The following is a 22,108-nucleotide window of genomic DNA, read 5'->3' as shown; positions in this document are numbered from 1 at the left end:
GAGCAGATTTGGGCTTGATTTCACTTCATTTCAACAGAAACACTATTTCAGCATTACTGGACTCAGAAAGCTGTAAACTGACAATCTTGATCATTGAAGTCCTAACATAAGTTTTTGTGCATATAACTTCTAACACATTAAAAACTGTCTTACAGCATTGCAGAAAACATTGTACTTCATAAGACATAAGCTTGTTTCAGTTTGGCAAGATTTGCACTGAATACTGAATGAAACAGCTTTATCTAATAGAGAGAAAAGCTTTTGAGCAGATTTGGGCTTGATTTCACTTCATTTCAACAGAAACACTATTTCAGCATTACTGGACTCAGAAAGCTGTAAACTGACAATCTTGATCATTGAAGTCCTAACATTAGTTTTTGTGCATATAACTTCTAACACATTAAAAACTGTCTTACAGCATTGCAGAAAACATTGTACTTCATAAGGCATAAGCTTGTTTCAGTTTGGCAAGATTTGCACTGAATATTGAATGAAACAGCTTTCTCTAATAGTGAGAAAAGCTTTTGAGCAGATTTGGGCTTGATTTCACTTCATTTGAACAGAAACACTATTTCAACATTACTGGACTCAGAAAGCTGTAAACTGACAATCTTGATCATTGCAGTCCTAACATTAGTTTTTGTGTATATAACTTCTAACACATTAAAAACTGTCTTACAGCATTGCAGAAAACATTTTATTTCATAAGACATAAGCATGTTTCAGTTTGGCAAGATTTGCACTGAATACTGAATGAAACAGCTTTATCTAATAGAGAGAAAAGCTTTTGAGCAGATTTGGGCTTGATTTCACTTCATTTCAACAGAAACACTATTTCAGCATTACTGGACTCAGAAAGCTGTAAACTGACAATCTTGATCATTGAAGTCCTAACATAAGTTTTTGTGCATATAACTTCTAACACATTAAAAACAGTCTTACAGCATTGCAGAAAACATTGTACTTCAAAAGGCATAAGCTTGTTTCAGTTTGGCAAGATTTGCACTGAATATTGAATGAAACAGCTTTCTCTAATAGAGAGAAAAGCTTTTGAGCAGATATGGGCTTGATTTCACTTCATTTGAACAGAAACACTATTTCAACATTACTGGACTCAGAAAGCTGTAAACTGACAATCTTGATCATTGAAGTTCTAACATTAGTTTTTGTGTATATAACTTCTAACACATTAAAAACTGTCTTACAGCATTGCAAAAACATTTCATTTCATAAGACATAAGCTTGTTTCAGTTTGGCAAGATTTGCACTGAATACTGAATGAAACAGCTTTCTCTAATAGAGAGAAAAGCTTTTGAGCAGATTTGGGCTTGATTTCACTTCATTTCAACAGAAACACTATTTCAGCATTACTGGACTCAGAAAGCTGTAAACTGACAATCTTGATCATTGAAGTCCTAACATAAGTTTTTGTGCATATAACTTCTAACACATTAAAAACTGTCTTACAGCATTGCAGAAAACATTGTACTTCATAAGGCATAAGCATCTATCAGATTGGCAAGATTTGCACTGAATACTGAATGAAACAGCTTTCTCTAATAGAGAGACAAGCTTTTGAGCAGATTTGGCTAGATTTCACTTCATTTGAACAGAAGCACTATTTCAGCATTACTGGACTCAGAAAGCTGTAAACTGACAATCTTGATCATTGAAGTCCTAACATAAGTTTTTGTGCATATAACTTCTAACACATTAAAAACTGTCTTACAGCATTGCAGAAAACATTGTATTTCATATGGCATAAGCATGTTTCAGTCTGGCAAGATTTGCACTGAATACTGAATGAAACAGCTTTCTCTAATAGAGAGACAAGCTTTTGAGCAGATTTGGGCTTGATTTCACTTCATTTGAACAGAAACACTATTTCAGCATTACTGGACTCAGAGAGCTGTAAACTGACAATCTTGATCATTGAAGTACAATGTTTTCTGCAATGCTGTAAGACAGTTTTTAATGTGTTAGAAGTTATATACACAAAAACTAATGTTAGGACTTCAATGATCAAGATTGTCAGTTTACAGCTTTCTGAGTCCAGTAATGTTGAAATAGTGTTTCTGTTCAAATGAAGTGAAATCAAGCCCAAATCTGCTCAAAAGCTTGTCTCTCTATTAGAGAAAGCTGTTTCATTCAGTATTCAGTGCAAATCTTGCCAAACTGATAGATGCTTATGCCATATGAAATACAATGTTTTCTGCAATGCTGTAAGACAGTTTTTAATGTGTTAGAAGTTATATGCACAAAAACTTATGTTAGGACTTCAATGATCAAGATTGTCAGTTTACAGCTTTCTGAGTCCAGTAATGCTGAAATAGTGCTTCTGTTCAAATGAAGTGAAATCTAGCCAAATCTGCTCAAAAGCTTGTCTCTCTATTAGAGAAAGCTGTTTCATTCAGTATTCAGTGCAAATCTTGCCAATCTGATAGATGCTTATGCCTTATGAAGTACAATGTTTTCTGCAATGCTGTAAGACAGTTTTTAATGTGTTAGAAGTTATATGCACAAAAACTTATGTTAGGACTTCAATGATCAAGATTGTCAGTTTACAGCTTTCTGAGTCCAGTAATGCTGAAATAGTGCTTCTGTTCAAATGAAGTGAAATCTAGCCAAATCTGCTCAAAAGCTTGTCTCTCTATTAGAGAAAGCTGTTTCATTCAGTATTCAGTGCAAATCTTGCCAAACTGATAGATGCTTATGCCATATGAAATACAATGTTTTCTGCAATGCTGTAAGACAGTTTTTAATGTGTTAGAAGTTATATGCACAAAAACTTATGTTAGGACTTCAATGATCAAGATTGTCAGTTTACAGCTTTCTGAGTCCAGTAATGCTGAAATAGTGCTTCTGTTCAAATGAAGTGAAATCTAGCCCAAATCTGCTCAAAAGCTTGTCTCTCTATTAGAGAAAGCTGTTTCATTCAGTATTCAGTGCAAATCTTGCCAAACTTATAGATGCTTATGCCTTATGAAGTACAATGTTTTCTGCAATGCTGTAAGACAGTTTTTAATGTGTTAGAAGTTATATACACAAAAACTAATGTTAGGACTTCAATGATCAAGATTGTCAGTTTACAGCTTTCTGAGTCCAGTAATGTTGAAATAGTGTTTCTGTTCAAATGAAGTGAAATCAAGCCCAAATCTGCTCCAAAGCTTGTCTCTCTATTAGAGAAAGCTGTTTCTTTCAGTATTCAGTGCAAATCTTGCCATACTGAAACATGCTTATGCCTTATGAAGTACAATGTTTTCTGCAATGCTGTAAGACAGTTTTTAATGTGTTAGAAGTTATATGCACAAAAGCTTATGTTAGGACTTCAATGATCAAAATTGTCAGTTTACAGCTTTCTGAGTCCAGTAATGCTGAAATAGTGCTTCTGTTCAAATGAAGTGAAATCTAGCCCAAATCTGCTCAAAAGCTTGTCTCTCTATTAGAGAAAGCTGTTTCATTCAGTATTCAGTGCAAATCTTGCCAAACTGATGGATGCTTATGCCTTATGAAGTACAATGTTTTCTGCAATGCTGTAAGACAGTTTTTAATGTGTTAGAAGTTATATACACAAAAACTAATGTTAGGACTTCAATGATCAAGATTGTCAGTTTACAGCTTTCTGAGTCCAGTAATGTTGAAATAGTGTTTCTGTTCAAATGAAGTGAAATCAAGCCCAAATCTGCTCAAAAGCTTGTCTCTCTATTAGAGAAAGCTGTTTCATTCAGTATTCAGTGCAAATCTTGCCAAACTGATAGATGCTTATGCCATATGAAATACAATGTTTTCTGCAATGTTGTAAGACAGTTTTTAATGTGTTAGAAGTTATATGCACAAAAACTTATGTTAGGACTTCAATGATCAAGATTGTCAGTTTACAGCTTTCTGAGTCCAGTAATGCTGAAATAGTGTTTCTGTTCAAATGAAGTGAAATCAAGCCCAAATCTGCTCAAAAGCTTGTCTCTCTAATAGAGAAAGCTGTTTCATTCAGTATTCAGTGCAAATCTTGCCATACTGAAACATGCTTATGCCATATGAAATACAATGTTTTCTGCAATGCTGTAAGACAGTTTTTAATGTGTTAGAAGTTATATGCACAAAAACTTATGTTAGGACTTCAATGATCAAGATTGTCAGTTTACAGCTCTCTGAGTCCAGTAATGCTGAAATAGTGCTTCTGTTCAAATGAAGTGAAATCTAGCCCAAATCTGCTCAAAAGCTTGTCTCTCTATTAGAGAAAGCTGTTTCATTCAGTATTCAGTGCAAATCTTGCCAAACTGATAGATGCTTATGCCTTATGAAGTACAATGTTTTCTGCAATGCTGTAAGACAGTTTTTAATGTGTTAGAAGTTATATACACAAAAACTAATGTTAGGACTTCAATGATCAAGATTGTCAGTTTACAGCTTTCTGAGTCCAGTAATGCTGAAATAGTGCTTCTGTTCAAATGAAGTGAAATCTAGCCAAATCTGCTCAAAAGCTTGTCTCTCTATTAGAGAAAGCTGTTTCATTCAGTATTCAGTGCAAATCTTGCCAATCTGATAGATGCTTATGCCTTATGAAGTACAATGTTTTCTGCAATGCTGTAAGACAGTTTTTAATGTGTTAGAAGTTATATGCACAAAAACTTATGTTAGGACTTCAATGATCAAGATTGTCAGTTTACAGCTTTCTGAGTCCAGTAATGCTGAAATAGTGCTTCTGTTCAAATGAAGTGAAATCTAGCCAAATCTGCTCAAAAGCTTGTCTCTCTATTAGAGAAAGCTGTTTTATTCAGTATTCAGTGCAAATCTTGCCAAACTGATAGATGCTTATGCCATATGAAATACAATGTTTTCTGCAATGCTGTAAGACAGTTTTTAATGTGTTAGAAGTTATATGCACAAAAACTTATGTTAGGACTTCAATGATCAAGATTGTCAGTTTACAGCTTTCTGAGTCCAGTAATGCTGAAATAGTGCTTCTGTTCAAATGAAGTGAAATCTAGCCCAAATCTGCTCAAAAGCTTGTCTCTCTATTAGAGAAAGCTGTTTCATTCAGTATTCAGTGCAAATCTTGCCAAACTGATAGATGCTTATGCCTTATGAAGTACAATGTTTTCTGCAATGCTGTAAGACAGTTTTTAATGTGTTAGAAGTTATATACACAAAAACTAATGTTAGGACTTCAATGATCAAGATTGTCAGTTTACAGCTTTCTGAGTCCAGTAATGTTGAAATAGTGTTTCTGTTCAAATGAAGTGAAATCAAGCCCAAATCTGCTCAAAAGCTTGTCTCTCTATTAGAGAAAGCTGTTTCATTCAGTATTCAGTGCAAATCTTGCCAAACTGATAGATGCTTATGCCATATGAAATACAATGTTTTCTGCAATGCTGTAAGACAGTTTTTAATGTGTTAGAAGTTATATGCACAAAAACTTATGTTAGGACTTCAATGATCAAGATTGTCAGTTTACAGCTTTCTGAGTCCAGTAATGCTGAAATAGTGCTTCTGTTCAAATGAAGTGAAATCTAGCCAAATCTGCTCAAAAGCTTGTCTCTCTATTAGAGAAAGCTGTTTCATTCAGTATTCAGTGCAAATCTTGCCAAACTGATAGATGCTTATGCCTTATGAAGTACAATGTTTTCTGCAATGCTGTAAGACAGTTTTTAATGTGTTAGAAGTTATATACACAAAAACTAATGTTAGGACTTCAATGATCAAGATTGTCAGTTTACAGCTTTCTGAGTCCAGTAATGTTGAAATAGTGTTTCTGTTCAAATGAAGTGAAATCAAGCCCAAATCTGCTCAAAAGCTTGTCTCTCTATTAGAGAAAGCTGTTTCATTCAGTATTCAGTGCAAATCTTGCCAAACTGATAGATGCTTATGCCATATGAAATACAATGTTTTCTGCAATGCTGTAAGACAGTTTTTAATGTGTTAGAAGTTATATGCACAAAAACTTATGTTAGGACTTCAATGATCAAGATTGTCAGTTTACAGCTTTCTGAGTCCAGTAATGCTGAAATAGTGCTTCTGTTCAAATGAAGTGAAATCTAGCCCAAATCTGCTCAAAAGCTTGTCTCTCTATTAGAGAAAGCTGTTTCATTCAGTATTCAGTGCAAATCTTGCCAAACTGATAGATGCTTATGCCTTATGAAGTACAATGTTTTCTGCAATGCTGTAAGACAGTTTTTAATGTGTTAGAAGTTATATACACAAAAACTAATGTTAGGACTTCAATGATCAAGATTGTCAGTTTACAGCTTTCTGAGTCCAGTAATGTTGAAATAGTGTTTCTGTTCAAATGAAGTGAAATCAAGCCCAAATCTGCTCAAAAGCTTGTCTCTCTATTAGAGAAAGCTGTTTCATTCAGTATTCAGTGCAAATCTTGCCAAACTGATAGATGCTTATGCCATATGAAATACAATGTTTTCTGCAATGCTGTAAGACAGTTTTTAATGTGTTAGAAGTTATATGCACAAAAACTTATGTTAGGACTTCAATGATCAAGATTGTCAGTTTACAGCTTTCTGAGTCCAGTAATGCTGAAATAGTGCTTCTGTTCAAATGAAGTGAAATCTAGCCCAAATCTGCTCAAAAGCTTGTCTCTCTATTAGAGAAAGCTGTTTCATTCAGTATTCAGTGCAAATCTTGCCAAACTGATAGATGCTTATGCCTTATGAAGTACAATGTTTTCTGCAATGCTGTAAGACAGTTTTTAATGTGTTAGAAGTTATATACACAAAAACTAATGTTAGGACTTCAATGATCAAGATTGTCAGTTTACAGCTTTCTGAGTCCAGTAATGTTGAAATAGTGTTTCTGTTCAAATGAAGTGAAATCAAGCCCAAATCTGCTCAAAAGCTTGTCTCTCTATTAGAGAAAGCTGTTTCATTCAGTATTCAGTGCAAATCTTGCCAAACTGATAGATGCTTATGCCATATGAAATACAATGTTTTCTGCAATGCTGTAAGACAGTTTTTAATGTGTTAGAAGTTATATGCACAAAAACTTATGTTAGGACTTCAATTATCAAGATTGTCAGTTTACAGCTTTCTGAGTCCAGTAATGCTGAAATAGTGCTTCTGTTCAAATGAAGTGAAATCTAGCCAAATCTGCTCAAAAGCTTGTCTCTCTATTAGAGAAAGCTGTTTCATTCAGTATTCAGTGCAAATCTTGCCAATCTGATAGATGCTTATGCCTTATGAGGTACAATGTTTTCTGCAATGCTGTAAGACAGTTTTTAATGTGTTAGAAGTTATATGCACAAAAACTTATGTTAGGACTTCAATGATCAAGATTGTCAGTTTACAGCTTTCTGAGTCCAGTAATGCTGAAATAGTGCTTCTGTTCAAATGAAGTGAAATCTAGCCAAATCTGCTCAAAAGCTTGTCTCTCTATTAGAGAAAGCTGTTTCATTCAGTATTCAGTGCAAATATTGCCAAACTGATAGATGCTTATGCCATATGAAATACAATGTTTTCTGCAATGCTGTAAGACAGTTTTTAATGTGTTAGAAGTTATATGCACAAAAACTTATGTTAGGACTTCAATGATCAAGATTGTCAGTTTACAGCTTTCTGAGTCCAGTAATGCTGAAATAGTGCTTCTGTTCAAATGAAGTGAAATCTAGCCCAAATCTGCTCAAAAGCTTGTCTCTCTATTAGAGAAAGCTGTTTCATTCAGTATTCAGTGCAAATCTTGCCAAACTGATAGATGCTTATGCCATATGAAATACAATGTTTTCTGCAATGCTGTAAGACAGTTTTTAATGTGTTAGAAGTTATATGCACAAAAACTTATGTTAGGACTTCAATGATCAAGATTGTCAGTTTACAGCTTTCTGAGTCCAGTAATGCTGAAATAGTGCTTCTGTTCAAATGAAGTGAAATCTAGCCAAATCTGCTCAAAAGCTTGTCTCTCTATTAGAGAAAGCTGTTTCATTCAGTATTCAGTGCAAATCTTGCCAAACTGATAGATGCTTATGCCTTATGAAGTACAATGTTTTCTGCAATGCTGTAAGACAGTTTTTAATGTGTTAGAAGTTATATGCACAAAAGCTTATGTTAGGACTTCAATGATCAAAATTGTCAGTTTACAGCTTTCTGAGTCCAGTAATGCTGAAATAGTGCTTCTGTTCAAATGAAGTGAAATCTAGCCCAAATCTGCTCAAAAGCTTGTCTCTCTATTAGAGAAAGCTGTTTCATTCAGTATTCAGTGCAAATCTTGCCAAACTGATGGATGCTTATGCCTTATGAAGTACAATGTTTTCTGCAATGCTGTAAGACAGTTTTTAATGTGTTAGAAGTTATATACACAAAAACTAATGTTAGGACTTCAATGATCAAGATTGTCAGTTTACAGCTTTCTGAGTCCAGTAATGTTGAAATAGTGTTTCTGTTCAAATGAAGTGAAATCAAGCCCAAATCTGCTCAAAAGCTTGTCTCTCTATTAGAGAAAGCTGTTTCATTCAGTATTCAGTGCAAATCTTGCCAAACTGATAGATGCTTATGCCATATGAAATACAATGTTTTCTGCAATGCTGTAAGAAAGTTTTTAATGTGTTAGAAGTTATATGCACAAAAACTTATGTTAGGACTTCAATGATCAAGATTGTCAGTTTACAGCTTTCTGAGTCCAGTAATGCTGAAATAGTGCTTCTGTTCAAATGAAGTGAAATCTAGCCCAAATCTGCTCAAAAGCTTGTCTCTCTATTAGAGAAAGCTGTTTCATTCAGTATTCAGTGCAAATCTTGCCAAACTGATAGATGCTTATGCCTTATGAAGTACAATGTTTTCTGCAATGCTGTAAGACAGTTTTTAATGTGTTAGAAGTTATATACACAAAAACTAATGTTAGGACTTCAATGATCAAGATTGTCAGTTTACAGCTTTCTGAGTCCATTAATGTTGAAATAGTGTTTCTGTTCAAATGAAGTGAAATCAAGCCCAAATCTGCTCAAAAGCTTGTCTCTCTATTAGAGAAAGCTGTTTCATTCAGTATTCAGTGCAAATCTTGCCAAACCGATAGATGCTTATGCCATATGAAATACAATGTTTTCTGCAATGCTGTAAGACAGTTTTTAATGTGTTAGAAGTTATATGCACAAAAACTTATGTTAGGACTTCAATGATCAAGATTGTCAGTTTACAGCTTTCTGAGTCCAGTAATGCTGAAATAGTGCTTCTGTTCAAATGAAGTGAAATCTAGCCAAATCTGCTCAAAAGCTTGTCTCTCTATTAGAGAAAGCTGTTTCATTCAGTATTCAGTGCAAATCTTGCCAAACTGATAGATGCTTATGCCTTATGAAGTACAATGTTTTCTGCAATGCTGTAAGACAGTTTTTAATGTGTTAGAAGTTATATACACAAAAACTAATGTTAGGACTTCAATGATCAAGATTGTCAGTTTACAGCTTTCTGAGTCCAGTAATGTTGAAATAGTGTTTCTGTTCAAATGAAGTGAAATCAAGCCCAAATCTGCTCAAAAGCTTGTCTCTCTATTAGAGAAAGCTGTTTCATTCAGTATTCAGTGCAAATCTTGCCAAACTGATAGATGCTTATGCCATATGAAATACAATGTTTTCTGCAATGCTGTAAGACAGTTTTTAATGTGTTAGAAGTTATATGCACAAAAACTTATGTTAGGACTTCAATGATCAAGATTGTCAGTTTACAGCTTTCTGAGTCCAGTAATGCTGAAATAGTGCTTCTGTTCAAATGAAGTGAAATCTAGCCCAAATCTGCTCAAAAGCTTGTCTCTCTATTAGAGAAAGCTGTTTCATTCAGTATTCAGTGCAAATCTTGCCATACTGAAACATGCTTATGCCTTATGAAGTACAATGTTTTCTGCAATGCTGTAAGACAGTTTTTAATGTGTTAGAAGTTATATGCACAAAAACTTATGTTAGGACTTCAATGATCAAGATTGTCAGTTTACAGCTTTCTGAGTCCAGTAATGCTGAAATAGTGCTTCTGTTCAAATGAAGTGAAATCTAGCCAAATCTGCTCAAAAGCTTGTCTCTCTATTAGAGAAAGCTGTTTCATTCAGTATTCAGTGCAAATCTTGCCAAACTGATAGATGCTTATGCCTTATGAAGTACAATGTTTTCTGCAATGCTGTAAGACAGTTTTTAATGTGTTAGAAGTTATATACACAAAAACTAATGTTAGGACTTCAATGATCAAGATTGTCAGTTTACAGCTTTCTGAGTCCAGTAATGTTGAAATAGTGTTTCTGTTCAAATGAAGTGAAATCAAGCCCAAATCTGCTCAAAAGCTTGTCTCTCTATTAGAGAAAGCTGTTTCATTCAGTATTCAGTGCAAATCTTGCCAAACTGATAGATGCTTATGCCATATGAAATACAATGTTTTCTGCAATGCTGTAAGACAGTTTTTAATGTGTTAGAAGTTATATGCACAAAAACTTATGTTAGGACTTCAATGATCAAGATTGTCAGTTTACAGCTTTCTGAGTCCAGTAATGCTGAAATAGTGCTTCTGTTCAAATGAAGTGAAATCTAGCCCAAATCTGCTCAAAAGCTTGTCTCTCTATTAGAGAAAGCTGTTTCATTCAGTATTCAGTGCAAATCTTGCCATACTGAAACATGCTTATGCCTTATGAAGTACAATGTTTTCTGCAATGCTGTAAGACAGTTTTTAATGTGTTAGAAGTTATATGCACAAAAGCTTATGTTAGGACTTCAATGATCAAAATTGTCAGTTTACAGCTTTCTGAGTCCAGTAATGCTGAAATAGTGCTTCTGTTCAAATGAAGTGAAATCTAGCCCAAATCTGCTCAAAAGCTTGTCTCTCTATTAGAGAAAGCTGTTTCATTCAGTATTCAGTGCAAATCTTGCCAAACTGATGGATGCTTATGCCTTATGAAGTACAATGTTTTCTGCAATGCTGTAAGACAGTTTTTAATGTGTTAGAAGTTATATACAGAAAAACTAATGTTAGGACTTCAATGATCAAGATTGTCAGTTTACAGCTTTCTGAGTCCAGTAATGTTGAAATAGTGTTTCTGTTCAAATGAAGTGAAATCAAGCCCAAATCTGCTCCAAAGCTTGTCTCTCTATTAGAGAAAGCTGTTTCATTCAGTATTCAGTGCAAATCTTGCCAAACTGATAGATGCTTATGCCATATGAAATACAACGTTTTCTGCAATGTTGTAAGACAGTTTTTAATGTGTTAGAAGTTATATGCACAAAAACTTATGTTAGGACTTCAATGATCAAGATTGTCAGTTTACAGCTTTCTGAGTCCAGTAATGCTGAAATAGTGTTTCTGTTCAAATGAAGTGAAATCAAGCCCAAATCTGCTCAAAAGCTTGTCTCTCTAATAGAGAAAGCTGTTTCATTCAGTATTCAGTGCAAATCTTGCCATACTGAAACATGCTTATGCCATATGAAATACAATGTTTTCTGCAATGTTGTAAGACAGTTTTTAATGTGTTAGAAGTTATATGCACAAAAACTTATGTTAGGACTTCAATGATCAAGATTATCAGTTTACAGCTTTCTGAGTCCAGTAATGCTGAAATAGTGTTTCTGTTCAAATGAAGTGAAATCAAGCCCAAATCTGCTCAAAAGCTTGTCTCTCTAATAGAGAAAGCTGTTTCATTCAGTATTCAGTGCAAATCTTGCCATACTGAAACATGCTTATGCCATATGAAATACAATGTTTTCTGCAATGCTGTAAGACAGTTTTTAATGTGTTAGAAGTTATATGCACAAAAACTTATGTTAGGACTTCAATGATCAAGATTGTCAGTTTACAGCTTTCTGAGTCCAGTAATGCTGAAATAGTGCTTCTGTTCAAATGAAGTGAAATCTAGCCAAATCTGCTCAAAAGCTTGTCTCTCTATTAGAGAAAGCTGTTTCATTCAGTATTCAGTGCAAATCTTGCCAATCTGATAGATGCTTATGCCTTATGAAGTACAATGTTTTCTGCAATGCTGTAAGACAGTTTTTAATGTGTTAGAAGTTATATGCACAAAAACTTATGTTAGGACTTCAATGATCAAGATTGTCAGTTTACAGCTTTCTGAGTCCAGTAATGCTGAAATAGTGCTTCTGTTCAAATGAAGTGAAATCTAGCCAAATCTGCTCAAAAGTTTGTCTCTCTATTAGAGAAAGCTGTTTCATTCAGTATTCAGTGCAAATCTTGCCAAACTGATAGATGCTTTTGCCATATGAAATACAATGTTTTCTGCAATGCTGTAAGAAAGTTTTTAATGTGTTAGAAGTTATATGCACAAAAACTTATGTTAGGACTTCAATGATCAAGATTGTCAGTTTACAGCTTTCTGAGTCCAGTAATGCTGAAATAGTGCTTCTGTTCAAATGAAGTGAAATCTAGCCCAAATCTGCTCAAAAGCTTGTCTCTCTATTAGAGAAAGCTGTTTCATTCAGTATTCAGTGCAAATCTTGCCAAACTGATAGATGCTTATGCCTTATGAAGTACAATGTTTTCTGCAATGCTGTAAGACAGTTTTTAATGTGTTAGAAGTTATATACACAAAAACTAATGTGAGGACTTCAATGATCAAGATTGTCAGTTTACAGCTTTCTGAGTCCAGTAATGTTGAAATAGTGTTTCTGTTCAAATGAAGTGAAATCAAGCCCAAATCTGCTCAAAAGCTTGTCTCTCTATTAGAGAAAGCTGTTTCATTCAGTATTCAGTGCAAATCTTGCCAAACTGATAGATGCTTATGCCATATGAAATACAATGTTTTCTGCAATGCTGTAAGACAGTTTTTAATGTGTTAGAAGTTATATGCACAAAAACTTATGTTAGGACTTCAATGATCAAGATTGTCAGTTTACAGCTTTCTGAGTCCAGTAATGCTGAAATAGTGTTTCTGTTCAAATGAAGTGAAATCAAGCCCAAATCTGCTCAAAAGCTTGTCTCTCTAATAGAGAAAGCTGTTTCATTCAGTATTCAGTGCAAATCTTGCCATACTGAAACATGCTTATGCCATATGAAATACAATGTTTTCTGCAATGCTGTAAGACAGTTTTTAATGTGTTAGAAGTTATATGCACAAAAACTTATGTTAGGACTTCAATGATCAAGATTGTCAGTTTACAGCTTTCTGAGTCCAGTAATGCTGAAATAGTGCTTCTGTTCAAATGAAGTGAAATCTAGCCAAATCTGCTCAAAAGCTTGTCTCTCTATTAGAGAAATCTGTTTCATTCAGTATTCAGTGCAAATCTTGCCAATCTGATAGATGCTTAATGCCTTATGAAGTACAATGTTTTCTGCAATGCTGTAAGACAGTTTTTAATGTGTTAGAAGTTATATGCACAAAAACTTATGTTAGGACTTCAATGATCAAGATTGTCAGTTTACAGCTTTCTGAGTCCTGTAATGTTGAAATAGTGTTTCTGTTCAAATGAAGTGAAATCAAGCCCAAATCTGCTCAAAAGCTTGTCTCTCTAATAGAGAAAGCTGTTTCATTCAGTATTCAGTGCAAATCTTGCCAAACTGATAGATGCTTATGCCATATGAAATACAATGTTTTCTGCAATGCTGTAAGACAGTTTTTAATGTGTTAGAAGTTATATGCACAAAAACTTATGTTAGGACTTCAATGATCAAGATTGTCAGTTTACAGCTTTATGAGTCCAGTAATGCTGAAATAGTGTTTCTGTTCAAATGAAGTGAAATCAAGCCCAAATCTGCTCAAAAGCTTGTCTCTCTAATAGAGAAAGCTGTTTCATTCAGTATTCAGTGCAAATCTTGCCAAACTGATAGATGCTTATGCCATTTGAAATACAATGTTTTCTGCAATGCTGTAAGACAGTTTTTAATGTGTTAGAAGTTATATGCACAAAAACTTATGTTAGGACTTCAATGATCAAGATTGTCAGTTTACAGCTTTCTGAGTCCAGTAATGTTGAAATAGTGTTTCTGTTCAAATGAAGTGAAATCAAGCCCAAATCTGCTCAAAAGCTTGTCTCTCTAATAGAGAAAGCAGTTTCATTCAGTATTCAGTGCAAATCTTGCTAAACTGATAGATGCTTATGCCATATGAAATACAATGTTTTCTGCAATGCTGTAAGACAGTTTTTAATGTGTTAGAAGTTATATGCACAAAAACTTATGTTAGGACTTCAATGATCAAGATTGTCAGTTTACAGCTTTCTGAGTCCAGTAATGCTGAAATAGTGTTTCTGTTCAAATGAAGTGAAATCAAGCCCAAATCTGCTCAAAAGCTTGTCTCTCTAATAGAGAAAGCTGTTTCATTCAGTATTCAGTGCAAATCTTGCCATACTGAAACATGCTTATGCCATATGAAATACAATGTTTTCTGCAATGCTGTAAGACAGTTTTTAATGTGTTAGAAGTTATATGCACAAAAACTTATGTTAGGACTTCAATGATCAAGATTGTCAGTTTACAGCTTTCTGAGTCCAGTAATGCTGAAATAGTGTTTCTGTTCAAATGAAGTGAAATCAAGCCCAAATCTGCTCAAAAGCTTGTCTCTCTAATAGAGAAAGCTGTTTCATTCAGTATTCAGTGCAAATCTTGCCAAACTGATAGATGCTTATGCCTTATGAAGTACAAAGTTTTCTGCAATGCTGTAAGACAGTTTTTAATGTGTTAGAAGTTATATGCACAAAAACTTATGTTAGGACTTCAATGATCAAGATTGTCAGTTTACAGCTTTCTGAGTCCAGTAATGCTGAAATAGTGCTTCTGTTCAAATGAAGTGAAATCTAGCCAAATCTGCTCAAAAGCTTGTCTCTCTATTAGAGAAAGCTGTTTCATTCAGTATTCAGTGCAAATCTTGCCAATCTGATAGATGCTTATGCCATTTGAAATACAATGTTTTCTGCAATGCTGTAAGACAGTTTTTAATGTGTTAGAAGTTATATGCACAAAAACTTATGTTAGGACTTCAATGATCAAGATTGTCAGTTTACAGCTTTCTGAGTCCAGTAATGCTGAAATAGTGTTTCTGTTCAAATGAAGTGAAATCAATCCCAAATCTGCTCAAAAGCTTGTCTCTCTAATAGAGAAAGCTGTTTCATTCAGTATTCAGTGCAAATCTTGCCAAACTGATGGATGCTTATGCCTTATGAAGTACAATGTTTTCTGCAATGCTGTAAGACAGTTTTTAATGTGTTAGAAGTTATATACACAAAAACTAATGTTAGGACTTCAATGATCAAGATTGTCAGTTTACAGCTTTCTGAGTCCAGTAATGTTGAAATAGTGTTTCTGTTCAAATGAAGTGAAATCAAGCCCAAATCTGCTCAAAAGCTTGTCTCTCTAATAGAGAAAGCTGTTTCATTCAGTATTCAGTGCAAATCTTGCCAAACTGATAGATGCTTATGCCATATGAAATACAATGTTTTCTGCAATGCTGTAAGACAGTTTTTAATGTGTTAGAAGTTATATGCACAAAAACTTATGTTAGGACTTCAATGATCAAGATTGTCAGTTTACAGCTTTCTGAGTCCAGTAATGCTGAAATAGTGCTTCTGTTCAAATGAAGTGAAATCTAGCCCAAATCTGCTCAAAAGCTTGTCTCTCTAATAGAGAAAGCTGTTTCATTCAGTATTCAGTGCAAATCTTGCCAAACTGATAGATGCTTATGCCTTATGAAGTACAATGTTTTCTGCAATGCTGTAAGACAGTTTTTAATGATGTGTTAGAAGTTATATGCACAAAAACTTATGTTAGGACTTCAATGATCAAGATTGTCAGTTTACAGCTTTCTGAGTCCAGTAATGCTGAAATAGTGCTTCTGTTCAAATGAAGTGAAATCAAGCCCAAATCTGCTCAAAAGCTTGTCTCTCTATTAGAGAAAGCTGTTTCATTCAGTATTCAGTGCAAATCTTGCCAAACTGATAGATGCTTATGCCTTATGAAGTACAATGTTTTCTGCAATGCTGTAAGACAGTTTTTAATGTGTTAGAAGTTATATACACAAAAACTAATGTTAGGACTTTAATGATCAAGATTGTCAGTTTACAGCTTTCTGAGTCCAGTAATGTTGAAATAGTGTTTCTGTTCAAATGAAGTGAAATCAAGCCCAAATCTGCTCAAAAGCTTGTCTCTCTATTAGAGAAAGCTGTTTCATTCAGTATTCAGTGCAAATCTTGCCAAACTGATAGATGCTTATGCCATATGAAATACAATGTTTTCTGCAATACTGTAAGACAGTTTTTAATGTGTTAGAAGTTATATGCACAAAAACTTATGTTAGGACTTCAATGATCAAGATTGTCAGTTTACAGCTTTCTGAGTCCAGTAATGCTGAAATAGTGTTTCTGTTCAAATGAAGTGAAATCAAGCCCAAATCTGCTCAAAAGCTTGTCTCTCTAATAGAGAAAGCTGTTTCATTCAGTATTCAGTGCAAATCTTGCCAAACTGATAGATGCTTATGCCTTATGAAGTACAATGTTTTCTGCAATGCTGTAAGACAGTTTTTAATGTGTTAGAAGTTATATACACAAAAACTAATGTTAGGACTTCAATGATCAAGATTGTCAGTTTACAGCTTTCTGAGTCCAGTAATGTTGAAATAGTGTTTCTGTTCAAATGAAGTGAAATCAAGCCCAAATCTGCTCAAAAGCTTGTCTCTCTATTAGAGAAAGCTGTTTCATTCAGTATTCAGTGCAAATCTTGCCAAACTGATAGATGCTTATGCCATATGAAGTACAATGTTTTCTGCAATGCTGTAAGACAGTTTTTAATGTGTTAGAAGTTATATACACAAAAACTAATGTTAGGACTTCAATGATCAAGATTGTCAGTTTACAGCTTTCTGAGTCCAGTAATGTTGAAATTGTGTTTCTGTTCAAATGAAGTGAAATCAAGCCCAAATCTGCTCAAAAGCTTGTCTCTCTAATAGAGAAAGCTGTTTCATTCAGTATTCAGTGCAAATCTTGCCAAACTGATAGATGCTTATGCCATATGAAATACAATGTTTTCTGCAATGCTGTAAGACAGTTTTTAATGTGTTAGAAGTTATATGCACAAAAACTTATGTTAGGACTTCAATGATCAAGATTGTCAGTTTACAGCTTTCTGAGTCCAGTAATGCTGAAATAGTGCTTCTGTTCAAATGAAGTGAAATCTAGCCCAAATCTGCTCAAAAGCTTGTCTCTCTATTAGAGAAAGCTGTTTCATTCAGTATTCAGTGCAAATCTTGCCAAACTGATAGATGCTTATGCCATATGAAATACAATGTTTTCTGCAATGCTGTAAAACAGTTTTTAATGTGTTAGAAGTTATATACACAAAAACTAATGTTAGGACTTCAATGATCAAGATTGTCAGTTTACAGCTTTCTGAGTCCAGTAATGTTGAAATAGTGTTTCTGTTCAAATGAAGTGAAATCAAGCCCAAATCTGCTCAAAAGCTTGTCTCTCTATTAGAGAAAGCTGTTTCATTCAGTATTCAGTGCAAATCTTGCCAAACTGATAGATGCTTATGCCATATGAAATACAATGTTTTCTGCAATGCTGTAAGACAGTTTTTAATGTGTAAGAAGTTATATGCACAAAAACTTATGTTAGGACTTCAATGATCAAGATTGTCAGTTTACAGCTTTCTGAGTCCAGTAATGCTGAAATAGTGCTTCTGTTCAAATGAAGTGAAATCTAGCCAAATCTGCTCAAAAGCTTGTCTCTCTATTAGAGAAAGCTGTTTCATTCAGTATTCAGTGCAAATCTTGCCAATCTGATAGATGCTTATGCCATTTGAAATACAATGTTTTCTGCAATGCTGTAAGACAGTTTTTAATGTGTTAGAAGTTATATGCACAAAAACTCATGTTAGGACTTCAATGATCAAGATTGTCAGTTTACAGCTTTCTGAGTCCAGTAATGCTGAAATAGTGCTTCTGTTCAAATGAAGTGAAATCTAGCCCAAATCTGCTCAAAAGCTTGTCTCTCTATTAGAGAAAGCTGTTTCATTCAGTATTCAGTGCAAATCTTGCCAAACTGATAGATGCTTATGCCTTATGAAGTACAATGTTTTCTGCAATGCTGTAAGACAGTTTTTAATGTGTTAGAAGTTTTATACACAAAAACTAATGTTAGGACTTCAATGATCAAGATTGTCAGTTTACAGCTTTCTGAGTCCAGTAATGTTGAAATAGTGTTTCTGTTCAAATGAAGTGAAATCAAGCCCAAATCTGCTCCAAAGCTTGTCTCTCTATTAGAGAAAGCTGTTTCATTCAGTATTCAGTGCAAATCTTGCCATACTGAAACATGCTTATGCCATATGAAATACAATGTTTTCTGCAATGCTGTAAGACAGTTTTTAATGTGTTAGAAGTTATATGCACAAAAACTTATGTTATGACTTCAATGATCAAGATTGTCAGTTTACAGCTCTCTGAGTCCAGTAATGCTGAAATAGTGTTTCTGTTCAAATGAAGTGAAATCAAGCCCAAATCTGCTCAAAAGCTTGTCTCTCTATTAGAGAAAGCTGTTTCATTCAGTATTCAGTGCAAATCTTGCCAGACTGAAACATGCTTATGCCATATGAAATACAATGTTTTCTGCAATGCTGTAAGACAGTTTTTAATGTGTTAGAAGTTATATGCACAAAAACTTATGTTAGGACTTCAATGATCAAGATTGTCAGTTTACAGCTTTCTGAGTCCAGTAATGCTGAAATAGTGCTTCTGTTCAAATGAAGTGAAATCTAGCCAAATCTGCTCAAAAGCTTGTCTCTCTATTAGAGAAAGCTGTTTCATTCAGTATTCAGTGCAAATCTTGCCAATCTGATAGATGCTTATGCCTTATGAAGTACAATGTTTTCTGCAATGCTGTAAGACAGTTTTTAATGTGTTAGAAGTTATATGCACAAAAACTTATGTTAGGACTTCAATGATCAAGATTGTCAGTTTACAGCTTTCTGAGTCCAGTAATGCTGAAATAGTGTTTCTGTTGAAATGAAGTGAAATCAAGCCCAAATCTGCTCAAAAGCTTTTCTCTCTATTAGAGAAAGCTGTTTCATTCAGTATTCAGTGCAAATCTTGCCAAACTGAAACAAGCTTATGTCTTATGAAATGAAATGTTTTTGCAATGCTGTAAGACAGTTTTTAATGTGTTAGAAGTTATATACACAAAAACTAATGTTAGAACTTCAATGATCAAGATTGTCAGTTTACAGCTTTCTGAGTCCAGTAATGTTGAAATAGTGTTTCTGTTCAAATGAAGTGAAATCAAGCCCATATCTGCTCAAAAGCTTTTCTCTCTATTAGAGAAAGCTGTTTCATTCAATATTCAGTGCAAATCTTGCCAAACTGAAACAAGCTTATGCCTTTTGAAGTACAATGTTTTCTGCAATGCTGTAAGACTGTTTTTAATGTGTTAGAAGTTATATGCACAAAAACTTATGTTAGGACTTCAATGATCAAGATTGTCAGTTTACAGCTTTCTGAGTCCAGTAATGCTGAAATAGTGTTTCTGTTGAAATGAAGTGAAATCAAGCCCAAATCTGCTCAAAAGCTTTTCTCTCTATTAGATAAAGCTGTTTCATTCAGTATTCAGTGCAAATCTTGCCAAACTGAAACATGCTTATGTCTTATGAAATAAAATGTTTTCTGCAATGCTGTAAGACAGTTTTTAATGTGTTAGAAGTTATATACACAAAAACTAATGTTAGGACTGCAATGATCAAGATTGTCAGTTTACAGCTTTCTGAGTCCAGTAATGTTGAAATAGTGTTTCTGTTCAAATGAAGTGAAATCAAGCCCAAATCTGCTCAAAAGCTTTTCTCACTATTAGAGAAAGCTGTTTCATTCAATATTCAGTGCAAATCTTGCCAAACTGAAACAAGCTTATGCCTTATGAAGTACAATGTTTTCTGCAATGCTGTAAGACAGTTTTTAATGTGTTAGAAGTTATATGCACAAAAACTAATGTTAGGACTTCAATGATCAAGATTGTCAGTTTACAGCTTTCTGAGTCCAGTAATGCTGAAATAGTGTTTCTGTTGAAATGAAGTGAAATCAAGCCCAAATCTGCTCAAAAGCTTTTCTCTCTATTAGATAAAGCTGTTTCATTCAGTATTCAGTGCAAATCTTGCCAAACTGAAACAAGCTTATGTCTTATGAAGTACAATGTTTTCTGCAATGCTGTAAGACAGTTTTTAATGTGTTAGAAGTTATATGCACAAAAACTTATGTTAGGACTTCAATGATCAAGATTGTCAGTTTACAGCTTTCTGAGTCCAGTAATGCTGAAATAGTGTTTCTGTTGAAATGAAGTGAAATCAAGCCCAAATCTGCTCAAAAGCTTTTCTCTCTATTAGATAAAGCTGTTTCATTCAGTATTCAGTGCAAATCTTGCCAAACTGAAACAAGCTTATGTCTTATGAAGTACAATGTTTTCTGCAATGCTGTAAGACAGTTTTTAATGTGTTAGAAGTTATATGCACAAAAACTAATGTAAGGACTTCAATGATCAAGATTGTCAGTTTACAGCTTTCTGAGTCCAGTAATGCTGAAATAGTGTTTCTGTTGAAATGAAGTGAAATCAAGCCCAAATCTGCTCAAAAGCTTTTCTCTCTATTAGATAAAGCTGTTTCATTCAGTATTCAGTGCAAATCTTGCCAAACTGAAACAAGCTTATGTCTTATGAAGTACAATGTTTTCTGCAATGCTGTAAGACAGTTTTTAATGTGTTAGAAGTTATATGCACAAAAACTTATGTTAGGACTTCAATGATCAAGATTGTCAGTTTACAGCTTTCTGAGTCCAGTAATGCTGAAATAGTGTTTCTGTTGAAATGAAGTGAAATCAAGCCCAAATCTGCTCAAAAGCTTTTCTCTCTATTAGATAAAGCTGTTTCATTCAGTATTCAGTGCAAATCTTGCCAAACTGAAACAAGCTTATGTCTTATGAAGTACAATGTTTTCTGCAATGCTGTAAGACAGTTTTTAATGTGTTAGAAGTTATATGCACAAAAACTAATGTAAGGACTTCAATGATCAAGATTGTCAGTTTACAGCTTTCTGAGTCCAGTAATGCTGAAATAGTGTTTCTGTTGAAATGAAGTGAAATCAAGCCCAAATCTGCTCAAAAGCTTTTCTCTCTATTAGATAAAGCTGTTTCATTCAGTATTCAGTGCAAATCTTGCCAAACTGAAACAAGCTTATGTTTTATGAAGTACAATGTTTTCTGCAATGCTGTAAGACAGCTTTTAATGTGTTAGAAGTTATATGCACAAAAACTTATGTTAGGACTTCAATGATCAAGATTGTCAGTTTACAGCTTTCTGAGTCCAGTAATGCTGAAATAGTGTTTCTGTTGAAATGAAGTGAAATCAAGCCCAAATCTGCTCAAAAGCTTTTCTCTCTATTAGATAAAGCTGTTTCATTCAGTATTCAGTGCAAATCTTGCCAAACTGAAACAAGCTTATGCCTTATGAAGTACAATGTTTTCTGCAATGCTGTAAGACAGTTTTTAATGTGTTAGAAGTTATACGCACAAAAACTAATGTTAGGACTTCAATGATCAAGATTGTCAGTTTACAGCTTTCTGAGTCCAGTAATGCTGAAATAGTGTTTCTGTTCAAATGAAGTGAAATCAAGCCCAAATCTGCTCAAAAGCTTTTCTCTCTATTAGAGAAAGCTGTTTCATTCAGTATTCAGTGCAAATCTTGCCAAACTGAAACAAGCTTATGTCTTATGAAATGAAATGTTTTCTGCAATGCTGTAAGACAGTTTTTAATGTGTTAGAAGTTATATGCACAAAAACTAATGTTAGGACTTCAATGATCAAGATTGTCAGTTTACAGCTTTCTGAGTCCAGTAATGCTGCAATAGTGTTTCTGTTCAAATGAAGTGAAATCAAGCCCAAATCTGCTCAAAAGCTTTTCTCTCTATTAGAGAAAGCTGTTTCATTCAGTATTCAGTGCAAATCTTGCCAAACTGAAACATGCTTATGTCTTATGAAATAAAATGTTTTCTGCAATGCTGTAAGACAGTTTTTAATGTGTTAGAAGTTGTATACACAAAAACTAATGTTAGGACTGCAATGATCAAGATTGTCAGTTTACAGCTTTCTGAGTCCAGTAATGTTGAAATAGTGTTTCTGTTCAAATGAAGTGAAATCAAGCCCAAATCTGCTCAAAAGCTTTTCTCTCTATTAG

The sequence above is a fragment of the Carassius gibelio genome, chromosome A13, assembly GCF_023724105.1.
Source record: "Carassius gibelio isolate Cgi1373 ecotype wild population from Czech Republic chromosome A13, carGib1.2-hapl.c, whole genome shotgun sequence".
Taxonomy (NCBI): Eukaryota; Metazoa; Chordata; class Actinopteri; order Cypriniformes; family Cyprinidae; genus Carassius; species Carassius gibelio.
This window is presented reverse-complemented; position numbering follows the sequence as displayed.